Source organism: Oryctolagus cuniculus, chromosome 10 (genome assembly GCF_051225735.1).
Source record: "Oryctolagus cuniculus isolate XC-2025 breed Fujian yellow rabbit chromosome 10, ASM5122573v1, whole genome shotgun sequence".
Taxonomy (NCBI): Eukaryota; Metazoa; Chordata; class Mammalia; order Lagomorpha; family Leporidae; genus Oryctolagus; species Oryctolagus cuniculus.
This window is the reverse complement of record NC_142876.1, coordinates 26,915,953-26,929,182: the sequence shown is the minus strand read 5'-3', so window position 1 is coordinate 26,929,182 and position 13,230 is coordinate 26,915,953. Positions and strand designations below refer to the sequence as shown.

Here is a 13,230-nt window from a genome sequence, read left to right as displayed (position 1 = left end):
GGCAGTGGAGACAGCAAGGTGTACAGTGACCGGGTTGGTGAGCGGAAACTTAGGATGGTCTTGCAGGCATTGGGCACTCTGAAGTATGAAACCTGCCCCCTCCACAGCTTCCCCTGTCCCCACCACAGCCTCCCCTGTCCCCTCCACAGCCTCTCCTGTCCCCTGCTCTTTGGCCCCTGGCTACACGTTGCTCAGAAACTGCATTCCTCTCAAAATTAGTTCAAGAACTGCCCGACCCTCCCTCTGCCACGCTGTTTGCTTTTCACTTTTGCAGGCTGGAGAGGCAGAGATCATTCATTTTCTTCATGTTTCTCTTCTGGTTACTGCCTGCCTCTCCTGAATTCATGGTGTGCATTGTTTGCATTTAGAAAAATGTTCCCAGTGCCAACTGCTCTGGAGTGCATCTAAAAACAGCAACAGAAAAACCATTTTTCAATCAGCAGCATCCACAGCGCAGGCCCCAGGGTGGTGAAGGTGGGTGAGCGGGGCGGCTGGGCCACAGGGAAGCAGAGCTTCTCCCCTCTGGGCTGGGAAAGGCAAGGCCCCTTGACCCAAGGCGCCAATTATTGTTTTCACCATCCTCGCTCACAGCCCCAGAGGCAGCTGGACAGGAAGGAGCACACCAGGAGTTCCCAGAGTGTCTTGCTCACTCCCTGAGGCTTCCAGGCATTTGCCCATCTGCTGAGGCCTCCTGACAGGGGGCCTAATTAGGCGTCATCTGGCCACCTGAGAAGGCCCTGTGGCCTCCCCCAGCTTCCCCCTCCTCCAGGCAGCTCTCCGCTCTGCCAGCTGCAGGTCTCAGGAGTTCGTTTGGTTTAGCAGCTGCCCTGGCTAATTATTGAATAGCACAGTCCCCAGGTGGCTGCCGTAGACTGGGGGCATGGGAGGAGGTGGGCAGAGGAACATAAAAGGGACAGGGAGGGGAATGATGGGGGGTGAGGTAGTCAGAGAGCATTGGAAGGAGAAGAATCAGAGAGCGGACCTGGCTGAACATTGCAAGTCAGGTCTCCTGAGCTGGGAGATGATAAAGGCTTCCCGGCCTGTAGTAGACATCTATGTCTTAGGTGGGTCCAACACAGAAGCAGCCCTCCACACACGCACACACCAGCCACCTCATGATATTCTGTATCATTACCTTTCTCTTCCCTTTTAGCACTATCCTCTGCCCATACTTACTCCTTCCATCTAGGAACTAACCACTAGTTTTTCATTAAAGAAACATGAGGGTGGGTTTTTGGCAAAGCAGTTAAGACACCTGCATCTCATGTCAAGCGCCAGGGTTCAAGTCCTGGCTCTGCTCCCAATTCCAGCTTCCTGCTCATGTGCACCCTGGGAGGCAGCAGGTGATGGCTCAGATACCTGGCTCCCTGCCACCCGAGTGGGAGGCCCTAATGGGGTTCCTGGCCCAGCCTTGGATGTTGTAGGCATTTGGGGAGAAGACCAGCAGATGGAAGTTCTCTGTCTCTCTACCCCTCAGATTTAAAAAAAAATCTTAATAAAAGAAATCTGCTTAAAGAAAGTTGTGATCTTAGATTTGCAATTGGGTGGGGGCGGCAAGAGCTTTAGAAAGAGGATTATTTAAAATTCAAATTTATTCTAAATTTAATTCAAAATTATCCTAGGCCATTGTTGGAGTTTTAGGCTTTTGGGCATGTGTATGTTGTAGTGTGTGCACTCACTCTGGGGGCCTTCAATCATGGCACGTGTCCAGAGTGTGCTGGCTATGGGCACATCAGTGGAAACTCTTGGGATATTTTCCTTTTGTTTTCTTGGAACTCATCCCATGACATAAGACATGTAGGAGGGACACTGGACAACTTAAGGGGAAACAAAAGAAAGTAAAATCATTCACAAGGAGCTGTATTGATAAAAGCCACAACATGTAGGCCACTGAAATCCTGCTGTTCGAACCCTCACTTGCCAGGAAGCTGGGCCAAGGCACTGCAATGGTTAACTCCAGGGTGGTTTTTTTTTTTATTTTTGCAGTGTAGACTCACTGGAGCCATAGTCACAGTGGATGCAGAGAGCATCCTTGGACTCGGTCACAATGAACTCTGGGTTGATCTGTGGTCCTGATGTAACTGCGGTATGTTTCCTTAGCAAATGCCTGTATTCTCTTTCTGCTCCAAGGTTTACATCTTGACATAAAAAACTAAAACAAGTGCTTCTTCCAGGGTGCCAGAAGTTCCCATTTAAGAGAATTATAGAGACCAGCATTTGGTTTCTATATTCAGTTGAGCGGTACCCAGGACGGACTGTCTTTCTCCGCCACCAACAAAGTTGCCAAGCGATTGAAGGCAGTTTTGTACCAGGAAAGGAGACCTAGTGAGTGGATAGACAACAGCTGTTCTGAGGCTCCTCATACATGCCCCAGCACCAGAAGGGTGGGAACTGTGCAGATGTGCACGGGTTGTTGACAGCTGGCGCGTAATCAGGAGGGTGGTGGGAATTTCAAGGTGGCAGGAAGATTATCTTGTTAAAGTTTTCCAGCCTTGTCTGCCTGCCTGGTCTCTGTCAGCCCATCCCTTGTGAATACCGGGCTGGGATGGGAGGCCTCAGGCTGGGATGGGAAGATTCAGAGCTGTAGATCCTTCAGACAAGAACCATGGGATGCGCAGTTCTCTTTGGAACACTAGAACCCTCTGGTTCTGTTAGTTGTGACTGTAGCCCTCTTTGTCCCCTCCGCAGGGCCTGGGGTGCAAATCCCAGGCTGACAGAAGGAACATGGTGGAAGCAGAGGGGAAGCAGTGAGGAAAATGCTCCCATAACCAGAGTCAATGTTCAGGTGTGGTAAAGCAGTGGCAGATTCCATTTCCTTGTTCTCAGATTCAGGGATGTCATTTTAAATTACTCTGAGGTCGAGATAGACCCTGGAGGCTAATTTTTACTTTTTCTGCAGGTGACTAAATAACCAAACTTTGTCCTCCAACTTCAAAAGAAAATGACCAGCTCTTTAGTTAAAGTCTGTGGGTTCTGCAGGTGAACTTTCAGATCCACGAGCATTGATTTAGCCCAGTTTGTCACTCTGGTTGGCCTTTCTCCAGTCTCTCCAATGGGTGGAAGCCCATCCTTTGGGTGACTGCACCTCCATAGAAGGAGCCCAGAGGATCCAAGTATGTCATGGTAGCAAACTCCCTCCTCCTCCTCCTCCTCTGGGTGTAATCTTGTTCTTCAGCATTTGCATATCAGGATCTAGAAAAAAGAAACATTCTCAATATTTCCAACAGAGATTGGCAGCTTTTTACATAGGTGATAGAAAGGCAGAGGGAGCAAAGAGGCAAACATGAGATAATGCAGAAATGAGCAGCTTCAGAAGCAGTCACTGTCTCTACAGCTGGAGAATGAGTGGGAGGTGTCCCAGGGCCCAGAATCACAAAGGAGGGCCACCCACGGCAGAGCAGCAACCGCTGGTCAGGCACCACGGACAGCACCGGTGCTGCAAGGTGTGTGTGTGTGTGTGTGTGTGTGTCAGGGAGTGTGCTGCTGGTGTGAAGGGGCACATCCTGGCTGATTCTGGGACCACCAATGCTGCTGTTGGCACAGCTTATGTGCTGTGGCTCAGCAGGCAAGCCTGGTGCTGGGTCCAAGGGAGCGGCTTCTCAGTGCGGGTGTGAGAATTGCCAAGGCACTGACGTGAGATGCCACCTGCTGCTGGAAGGAGGCTGAGACAGTGTGGTCAGGAAGAGAACTGCATCTCCGCACCTCCCACACCCCAGTTCCCTTCCATGACTTCTCTCCGGGACAGCCTAACTAGAAGCCAGTTGGTAGGAGACTTGGCAAAACTGAGTTTCTAGGGTCTTCTAGACTATAGGGCAGAGGTCAAAAGAGAGGATATAGTGTCTGAGACAAGTACCTTCACAATGTCCTTCCTAAAAGGTGAGGCTAAGAATTGAAGACTAAACTCTCCAGGAGGTGGGAATAAGGCTTATCAGTGTAGCTCTCCCCTCCCTTGTATTGACTGTAGGGTATTATTAAAATATCCAACACATGTGTCTTACCACACTACTTGTTTATTGAACTTGCAGGCAACTAACCTGTTATTTACTTGAAGCAAGTGAGATAAAGCCTGTGTTTTTGAAAATGAGTGTTTGACTAAAGTTCAAGGTCTCTAGCAGATACACACACACACACACACACAAACATAATACACATATGTGTATTTTAACCCCATTCTTTCTTAGGATACTGTGCTTTTTTCTAGTAATGGTTCTTTTCTTTTTCCATTTTAAAAACTGCTGTCTTCCAGTCATGTGGCTGTTGGCCATTCATGACCCCAGTGGCCCTGATCACAGGGGAGGGTACGTGACAAGCTTTGAACTTGAGCAGAGGCAGATGGCTAGTGGGACTGGAGCTGTTCGCGGCACGCCCCTGCAGTTGCTGGCTTTGTTTTCTCTACTGACATCCTGGAGCTGCTCTGATTCTAGACCTTCTCAAGACCTGTTCACCTTTTCTGTTGTTGTACCGTTGCCCTGTGTTGTTCCAATAAAATCCTTTCTTGTTTAGGTTAAACAAGGGTCTATTTCTATTGTTTACTACCAAAGAATTTAGAATGGCATGCAGTCTTCACTTTCAGTCCCTATAGGCAAGAAGACACCATCTGGCTTGGTAGGAATTTAATAAATATAATATTTTCCCTTTATCTGAGCTTTTGCTTTATGTGGTTTCCATTACCTGTAGTCAACAGTGGCCTGAAGATATTAAGGAGAACATCCCAGAAGTAAAGAATTAATAAATTTAAACAACTCTTTATTTTGGCATATTGTTATAATTATTCTGTTAATTACTGGTAATTTCTTATCCTGCCTAATTCGTAAATTGAACTTCATCGTAGGTTTATCTATTTAGGGCTTGGGACTGTGTGAGGTTAAAGCATCACCTAGGGGTCTTGGAGCATATTCCCCAAGGACACAGGGGCTGCTGCGTTGGCTCTGAAGTTGTCCTTACGTCTTTCTGTCCTCACAGATATTAGAAACACAGTGAGTTGTATCAACCAGGGAAGTGAAATGCAGATGTTGCACTTAGAAAGTCCTAATTGTCATGGAGTTCCAAAGTGTGTGATGTAAATGGGCATAAGGAAATCAGATCTGGAGAAAAGATTTTGATGCAGTTACTTTGATGTGGCTATTTGGATTTGATCCTAACAAAAGAGTGCATTAAAATAGCTTATTTTATATCAAGATTTTTAAAATGCACCTTTTTATGTTTCTTAATAATGCGAACAATCAATAGCTCAGAGTTCCATCCCTGCAACTGACCTTACTGCAGGTACAAAATTCACTCAGAATTTTGTATCAAGAATAAGAGGAGTAGAGTTTGTGTATAATTACGTGAATCGCTCCTTCTAAAAGTTTCTTAACATGGGTTTTCAGGGTTGTCAAATGTCTTCAAAATGGCTGTATCAAAATATTATGCATCCGATTTCCATATAGTCATATGAGTAACAAAAAATGGGCCAAATAAATGGGATTATGCTCCAGAGCAAGAAGAGCACCGCTCATCACTGCACACTTCTTCCTAGGTGGACAGGATTGAGTTTATAAACAACTTTTGTCTGCAGCCATCCAAAGAGTTAAGAAACCTCTTCATTACAAAACTGTCACTCCATTCCCTAAAACCTCTGTTGTCCAGAGGCAGAGTTTGATGCTGACTTCTTGAAATCTCAACCTAGGGAAATAATTGACTTCTCATGGGAACTATTTGACACAGAAACAAGGTTACTTGATAAAGCTTATATTCTAAGAATCATATTGGCACAAGTGATTTGCTTGATAATTATCTTTTTACAATTGATAGATATTTCCTCATTGAAATTTGCCAAGGATTGATATTTTGTGACTTTCTGTTAAAAAATAAAAAACACCCATCCTACATTTTTAAAAACTGGAGCGGGAGAGGGGAGGGTTGTGGGTGGGAGGGAAGTTACTGGGGGGGGGGGGAAGCCATTGTAATCCATAAGCTGTACTTTGGAAATTTATATTCATTAAATAAAAGTTAAAAAAAAAAAACTGGAGCATACTGCAGTATTCTTGAATTCTTCCACTTTGACCTATGTACCCTGTAGTGGCTGCACATTCCACACCTTCCTTGGGAGGAGTGGGAGTCATTCACCTGGGGCTGTGAACTTGAACTCATTTAAACTGGCTGAGTGTTTCCTTATTGTCTCCTGGTGTGTCTTAGGTTTCAATTTCCTACTAACCATATTTGTTCTAGCCTTCCCAGTTTGAAGATCACTTTTCTTGATAGAGAAAGCAATATACAAGTTGAATTGCCCTTTTCTCTCCGTTAGCTTTCCACATGACACCACTTGCCCCCACGCAGTGGGCCTTGCCATTTCTTATTTTTCTTCCTGCTCTGAACCCAATACCAAGCCCTCTTTCCATGCCCTCACTCTGTCCTTTGGAGCCCCAGTGCAGTCTGGCCTCTATTTGTCCTAATATCATTGTGCTACTTTGTATTGCTTGGTGGTATGGGCCTCCTTCCATATTTCAGGCATTTCTTTTAAAAATTTGAGACTACAGAGCCTCTCTAGAGGTTTATCTTTCAGATGATTTCCTTTTTCTTCTTGATCAAGGTCATTTGTTATTGTTCAGATAGAATTCTTGCCTGTGAACTTTCCTTCTTTTAGTCATTTTAACTTTTACAGTGTCACCTTCCTTTTCTCTGAACTTTTTGAAGCCATTTTTCCTAATGCCTGGAATTTATATCTAATGATGGATAATGCTTCGTTTTTTTGGTTGTTGAAAGCCCAAAAATGATGACACTTTAGCTGAGTGTTTCCTTGACTATTCTAGGTTGGCTGTTCACAGAAGGCTAGTATTAAGGCTACAAGAGGTAGTGACAGAGCAACAGCCACCAACTGAACAGAACTGTGTTCAGATCTTTGGGGAACCTCTAATAGTCTTGAACATTCTATGTGTCATGTCTGACTCATAGTTTTTTTTTTTTAATGAGGTCAATTATATAACTTATCATATTTGCTACTAAAATGTTAAGGTATGAAAAAAATAACATTAGCTCAATAAATAGTAGCCATTATTATTACTGTCTGAATAATGGCTTTGATCTTTTGGGTAAGCTCCCTTGCTTTAACATTTGGACTAATGTATGTGAGTGGGTAGTATAGCATGCATAACTTAAAACTACATTTAGGGTGAAATGTAATCATATTGGTGGCAAATAACCTATTGGATGAGCACGCAAGGTCTGAAGCCAAGCTGTGTGACTGAATCCTGTGATGAATGTTTTTGATCTTGGGCAATGGGCTGGACTTTCTGTGTCCCCATTTATTTATTTAGAAAACAATTCTAATTCATGGATTTGTTACCAAAGCTTCAGTGAGTGAATACATGTCATTGCCTAGACCATCTCAAGGCACATAGTCAGTACTTACAAGAAACTTCTAGAGAAAAACAACTCTGTGGAAAAGGAATAAAGAAAGTCATGGAAAATACAGACAAGAACACTTAGATTGATGTCATTCCGTTCAGAAGCTTAGGAAGACTTTGGGAGGGAATGGGGTCCGAGTTACGATGCTATAAGGAAATAGGTTGCAAAAGCAGCTGAGCGTTTACCATCAATTTTGGGGTGAATCTTGCTAAATCATGAGAACCTTTGTCTGAGCAGGCAGCAAAGGCATCCTATCTTCATGGAGAACTGGAGATGTGCAATGTTCTCCAAGACAGATTGTCAGTGAACATATAGGGAGTCATTTATATATCTTTAAAAAGCCTTCTCTTTCTTTGTTAAATTAATTAATTAATTAATTAATTAGTTTTTTGCCAGTCATTCTAGTTTTTTTAATACATACCCTCAAAGGTTAAATTGCACAACTGAAGTTACAAAAAGAAGCCATCCTTAAAACAAGGGCAGTGACCTCTGGGACTATTCTTAGGCTCTAAGGGAATAAACACGTCTAGAGTTTGGAATAAAATTGTTTTCAAATAAAAGAAATGCTCTTGGGAAATGGGGTCATTTCCCAGATGAAAAGAGATAGAAAAATAGATACCTCTCCTCTCTCAATCCCACAATTACTCAAGTGGTTTACTCAAAAACTGATAACGTGATATCTTTCACTTTCAACACATAATCATTTTTGAGCCCAGTGAATGCCAAGTCCTTTGATGTGTAGGGTCTTTCTAGCTTTCCCTTGGCTCTGTTAGTGTGGTGGACTGAGCTAGTTCCCCAGTCCCCCCAGCTGGCTGCTTCATCAGTACAGCCTGTGGTTAGACGGAGCACATTGGTGTGGGACCCTCAAGCTCCAAGTTCTCTTTCTGTCAGTTAGGTCTTGGGCAAGTTTATGCCATTCTTTAGAACTGGAGATGGTAATGATAATGTATATTCCTAAATGTTTCTGTAAGGATTAAATGCATTAATACAGTATCTGGAGCACAGTAAGTACTCAACAAAGTTAGTTATTGTTTATCCTTCATAGGCTATTGAGGAACTGGTGAGTATCAATGTAGAAACTTTTCTTTGTTCAGGAACTACCTTCTCATATTCTTGTTTATTAAAAGTAATACTTAAAGCAGAATAAGCATTTTAAATTTATTTTTATTCATTTTAAAGGCAGACACATCACATACACACATAAACATACACACAGAGAAAGAGAGACTGAGAGAGACAGTGAGACAGATATTACATCTGTTGATTCACTCACCAAATGCCCACAACAGCTGGATATGGGCAAAGCTGAAGCCAGGGTTCTGGAACTCAATCCAAGTCTCAAATGGGTGGCAAGAATCCAAGTACTTGAGCCATAACCTGCTACATTCCTGTGTAGGCATTAGCAGGAAGCTGGAATCAGGAGCAGAGCTGTGACTTGAACCCAGACACTCTAATGTGGGCTGTGGGTATCCTAAGTGGTGTCCTAACCATTATGTGGTGGATTTTAAAAGGATTAGAATTGTGCCTATGAAATGCATGAAATATGTCCTCTTTATAATAATAAAAATTAACAAAAACACACACAAATATACTCTAGACTATTTGAAGAAGACTTTATATACATTTCAAGTAATTCGAAATTCTACCGGTGTGCAGAGCTGATTCAAAGTAAGATTTCCTATTGGAAGTCTTTGTAGGTATTCCAGGTTGTATGGCGAGTCCTCATTCTGTCTCCCATTGTACAATGTGTTCCCAGATTTATATGTTGCCAACTGATGTACATCACATTTTATATTTGTCTTTCTTTCATCTACGTAAAACTTTATTCTGAAATATATTGTAAATCATTGGAAACAATATATGTTTGGATTTTTAAAATAATGATTAATTTATCTATGTAAACTAAGTTTCATATATAAAAATGAAGGCTGTGTGATACAGTTTTATAGTTTTAAAAAATGTATGTTAAAGTCAGGTTGACTCTTCCTCTTGTTTTATTCTATGACTCTACGCAAGATGTCTAAATTCCCTGAACTTTAATTGCTTCATCTATGATAGGAGAATTTTTGAGAGAAATCAAATAACATAAACCACAGGCTACAGTGCCTGTACCAAAGAAAGTACTAGACCAATGCTGGCTCATAAGAAGCATCACTGGACCTTCCTCTTTGTGTGCCAGACAGGTGTGGGCTTGACCTGCCCCCTGAGTCCTTAATAGACAACCCTGTCTGGTGATCAGTTAGTTTCTGATGTGTTAGGACCAGCCTTGGATTTTTGTTGGACTCTCAAGACCTTCCTATTTAAAACCATTCTCAACTCTCAGAGTTTACATCATATATTGCATAAATATTACCTGAGTTCTTATTAAAAATGCAAATTCCAGGATGCCACCCCAGATATTGCAATTCTTTAATTCTGTGGAGGGGCTCAGAAACTTGTATTTTACCTATGTACCAAATAATCATATCAGATTATTCTGATGCAAGTGTTGTACTTTAAGAACCTGCTATTGAGTTTACTATAAATAAACTCATCTCTTCTATCAAAGCGTGACTTTAAGGTGGGGTTTTACAATTTTTTTAAAGATTTATTTATTTATTTGAAAGGCAGAGAGAGAGAGAGAAAGAGAGAGACAGAGGGAGAGGGAGAGGGAGAGGGAGAGGGAGAGGGAGAGGGAGAGGGAGAGGGAGAGGGAGAGGGAGAGGGAGGGAGGGAGGGAGGAAGGGAGATTTGGATCTTCCATCCACTGGTTCACTCCCCAAATGGCTGTAATGGCTGGAACTGGGCCAATCCTAAGCCAGGATCCAGGAGCTTCTTCTGGGTCTCCCATGTGGGTTCACGGGCCCAAGGACTTGGATCATCTTCGGCTGCTCTCTCAAGCACATTAACAGGGAGCTGTATCCAAAGGGAGCAGCTGGGACTTAAACTGGTGCCCATGTGGGATGCTGGCACTACAGGCGGAGGCTTTATCTGCCACTCCAGAGTGCTGGCCCCTAAGGTAGTGTTCTTAACATTGAGCTCCTACCTAGACATCAGAGCTCCTGTGAGCTCCCTGAATTTGAAGGTAAATCACACATATCTGTGTTTCTTTGGGGAACAGTTGACCCACAGTTTTAAATTTGAACTGTCTTTGCTTATGAACCACCTTTTCTTATTGCTCCCTCTCACCAATAACTAAACATTAAGGATGATATCTCCATGCTCCATACCATTTCCCATCCCAGCCATCAGGATCTCTTTTTCTCTTCTAACTGTCTAGAGGAGGATGTGTCAACAATTAGCATAACCCCTCCTGGACTATTCTCCTTATCTCTCATCCATTTTTGTTGGTAACAAGTGGTTCTTCTATGCCAAGCAGTTTCATGCCATGGACAGGCACCGAACATACAGATGTGACTTATGGAATGTTCAGTTTTCCTCCAGTTGGTATAGGCTCCTGTGGAGCATAGGGAAACCCTATATGGCTCCTAATTGGGCTGTGCTAACTACCCAAAGATAGCAGGCCCACCAGTCCTCCCCTCAGCTGAACGCTGTCTGCAGGGGTTCCCTGTCAGGACTTCTGTTCTGCATGGGAAGCTCACGAAGCATCTACACAGGGCTCCAAACCATCTTCCCTGCGGAAGGTCTGAGCACTTGCCGCAGCCTGCTACTTTTTCCTTTGGGGGATTTGGCCACATTGCAGTCCTTTTGGGCACTCAGCTTGACACAGGGTAGAATTTTTCCTTCCTTCTAAGCAGGGAACACAATCATAAAGATCTTAGGAGGTCAACATTGTGGCACAGCAGGTTAAGCCACTGCTTGTGATCCAGAATCTCATTTTGGAGTACCAGTTCGAGTCTTTGCTGCTCTGCTTCTGATCTAGCTCTGTTAATGCTCCTGGGAAGCAGTAAACAATGGCTTAAGTACTTGGGTCCCTGCCACCCACATGGGAGACCTAGATGGGGTTCCTGGCTCTTAGTTTTTGCCTAGACCAGCCATGGCTACTATGTCCATTTGGGGAGTGAGCCAGCAGGTAGAAGATCTCTGTCTCTCCCTCTCTCTGTGTCATCCTACCTTTCAAGTAAATAATAAAATAAATCTTAAAAAAAAAAAAAAACCTTCTTTCTTAGGGAATGGTGGGTAGAATTGCTTGCTGCCCTGTACTCATAGCTCACTCAATTCCACTTTCCTTGTCCCCAAGTTTTGATGTGGAAACCATCTGGATCCATAATCATCTAAGCATATTGTTTCCTAAGCTCTTCTTTGTTAGTGAAACATCAAATGCAATCCCCAACTCCACCACTGCCACCAGTGTCTGATTCTGCGCTTATGAGAATCCTATTTCACTTTTAATGGGACTCTTTGGGACAGCTATAAATGACTGATGATGTTCTGTAGTCCAAATGTCCTTCCTCTGGGTACACCCTCTGTGTCACACTCTTCAGACCTGGTCATCTCTAGGTGTCATGTTACATAGTCAGGAAGTGGGGAGAAGGCACTGGGATGCTTGCTTGGCTGAGTGACTCCGTGTGATGGCCCCTGATGTTCTTCCACCCATGATGAGTGTTTCTGGAGAAGTCCAGCGTTCATTCTTACACTGCTGGGAAAGATGGCACACTGAGTCTGGGGATAGCGAAGTGCTTTTTGTATTGACTCCTACTCCTCAACTGCTCTGTTCTCCTGCGTGGTAGCTTACTCAGTCTGGAGAGTTTAGCAGCACTGAGCTCTGGGAGAGAGCAGGCAAGTGTGGTGATATAAAATGCTAACAACAGCAGATGGCAGGAAAAGTTCCCTTTAGATATCAGATGAGCAGTTGTTTCTTCTGGTGGGGTTTTATTGTTAAATTAATTTTCCATCATTTGGCTAGATAAGTCTTCCTTCTGCTCACTTATTATGGACTAGAATCATCTTAATTTTAGTATTTGAGACAAAGAGCTGTTCATCATCCCAATTATACATGTGCCCATATGGTCCCACGTGTAACTGTCATCTCAGTTACATGGACAGAGCGTTGTGGTGCAGGGCGTGACTGTTCACATTATCCTAAAGAAAATAGTTGGTGGGATCCCAGGAGCTCAGAAAATCCTAAGAAATAATCACTTTTATGACTTTTCTTTTTATGGTAAGGAGCAAAAAGTCTTGGTCTCTTCATTGATTTCTAATAAACTATCCTTATTTTAGACCTAGAACTTCTGAACTGAATTCGTACTTTACAGCTATTCAAAACTGTTACCCTTTATCTTTTGCCATTTTTTATACCCTTGTGAATTTTTAATGTTACCGTTCTCACTTCCAATGAAAGGAAGCAATGTTAAGCAAATTCTTTGGAAATTGAATTTAAATGATTCTTGTGCCTTAAACTTGTCTCTCACATCCAAAGTAGGGTTCTTCATCACAATGATCATGACTGGCAGCATCTCCCTTTTCACCTAATCTTTCTCTGTGGTTGTTACCAGAAATGTTGATTAATTTCTCATGCGGCAAAAATAACACCGCATTGTGTACTTTTGGGAATTTCCAAATTACAGAATTCCCAGAAGCCTAAGGGACAGAGGTCATCTATCCCAATCCCCTGCTTCCCAAAAAAGAAATGTCCAAACAATACAGAATGAATTTTATTTTCAAGCAAAATATCCCTTTATGATGAGATGGGTAGTGAAGGTACAATGGACATCAACAGGAAGTTAAAACAAAATGCCTCCTCTCTTTTCATAGGTCTCTGGTTAGTAGTGAAGGACCATCAGTGCTGGGGAAAAGGCCATCATAGGTAATTTTGTGAACCCAGTGATAATTTTCCTATTGTAGAGAGATGTGCAGTGAACCTGATTATTTCTCAAAGAACTGTCATTTTCCCAAGAGCTGGCA

The 13,230-nt window shown here is 43.0% G+C and overlaps 1 long non-coding RNA gene across 6 annotated transcripts in view; it reads left to right on the top strand.

The window, feature by feature from the left end:
* The window catches only part of LOC149123714 (uncharacterized), an 85,884-nt gene that overhangs the window by 28,120 nt on the left and 44,534 nt on the right, over positions 1 to 13,230 (top strand). For 3 of the 6 annotated variants that reach the window (XR_016214017.1, XR_016214020.1, XR_016214015.1), the window contains exon 3: positions 13,081 to 13,132. The exons of the other annotated variants lie outside the window; for them this stretch is intronic. This is a non-coding gene — a long non-coding RNA (uncharacterized LOC149123714). The remainder of the gene's footprint in view (positions 1 to 13,080; positions 13,133 to 13,230) is intronic. 6 annotated transcript variants of the gene reach the window in all.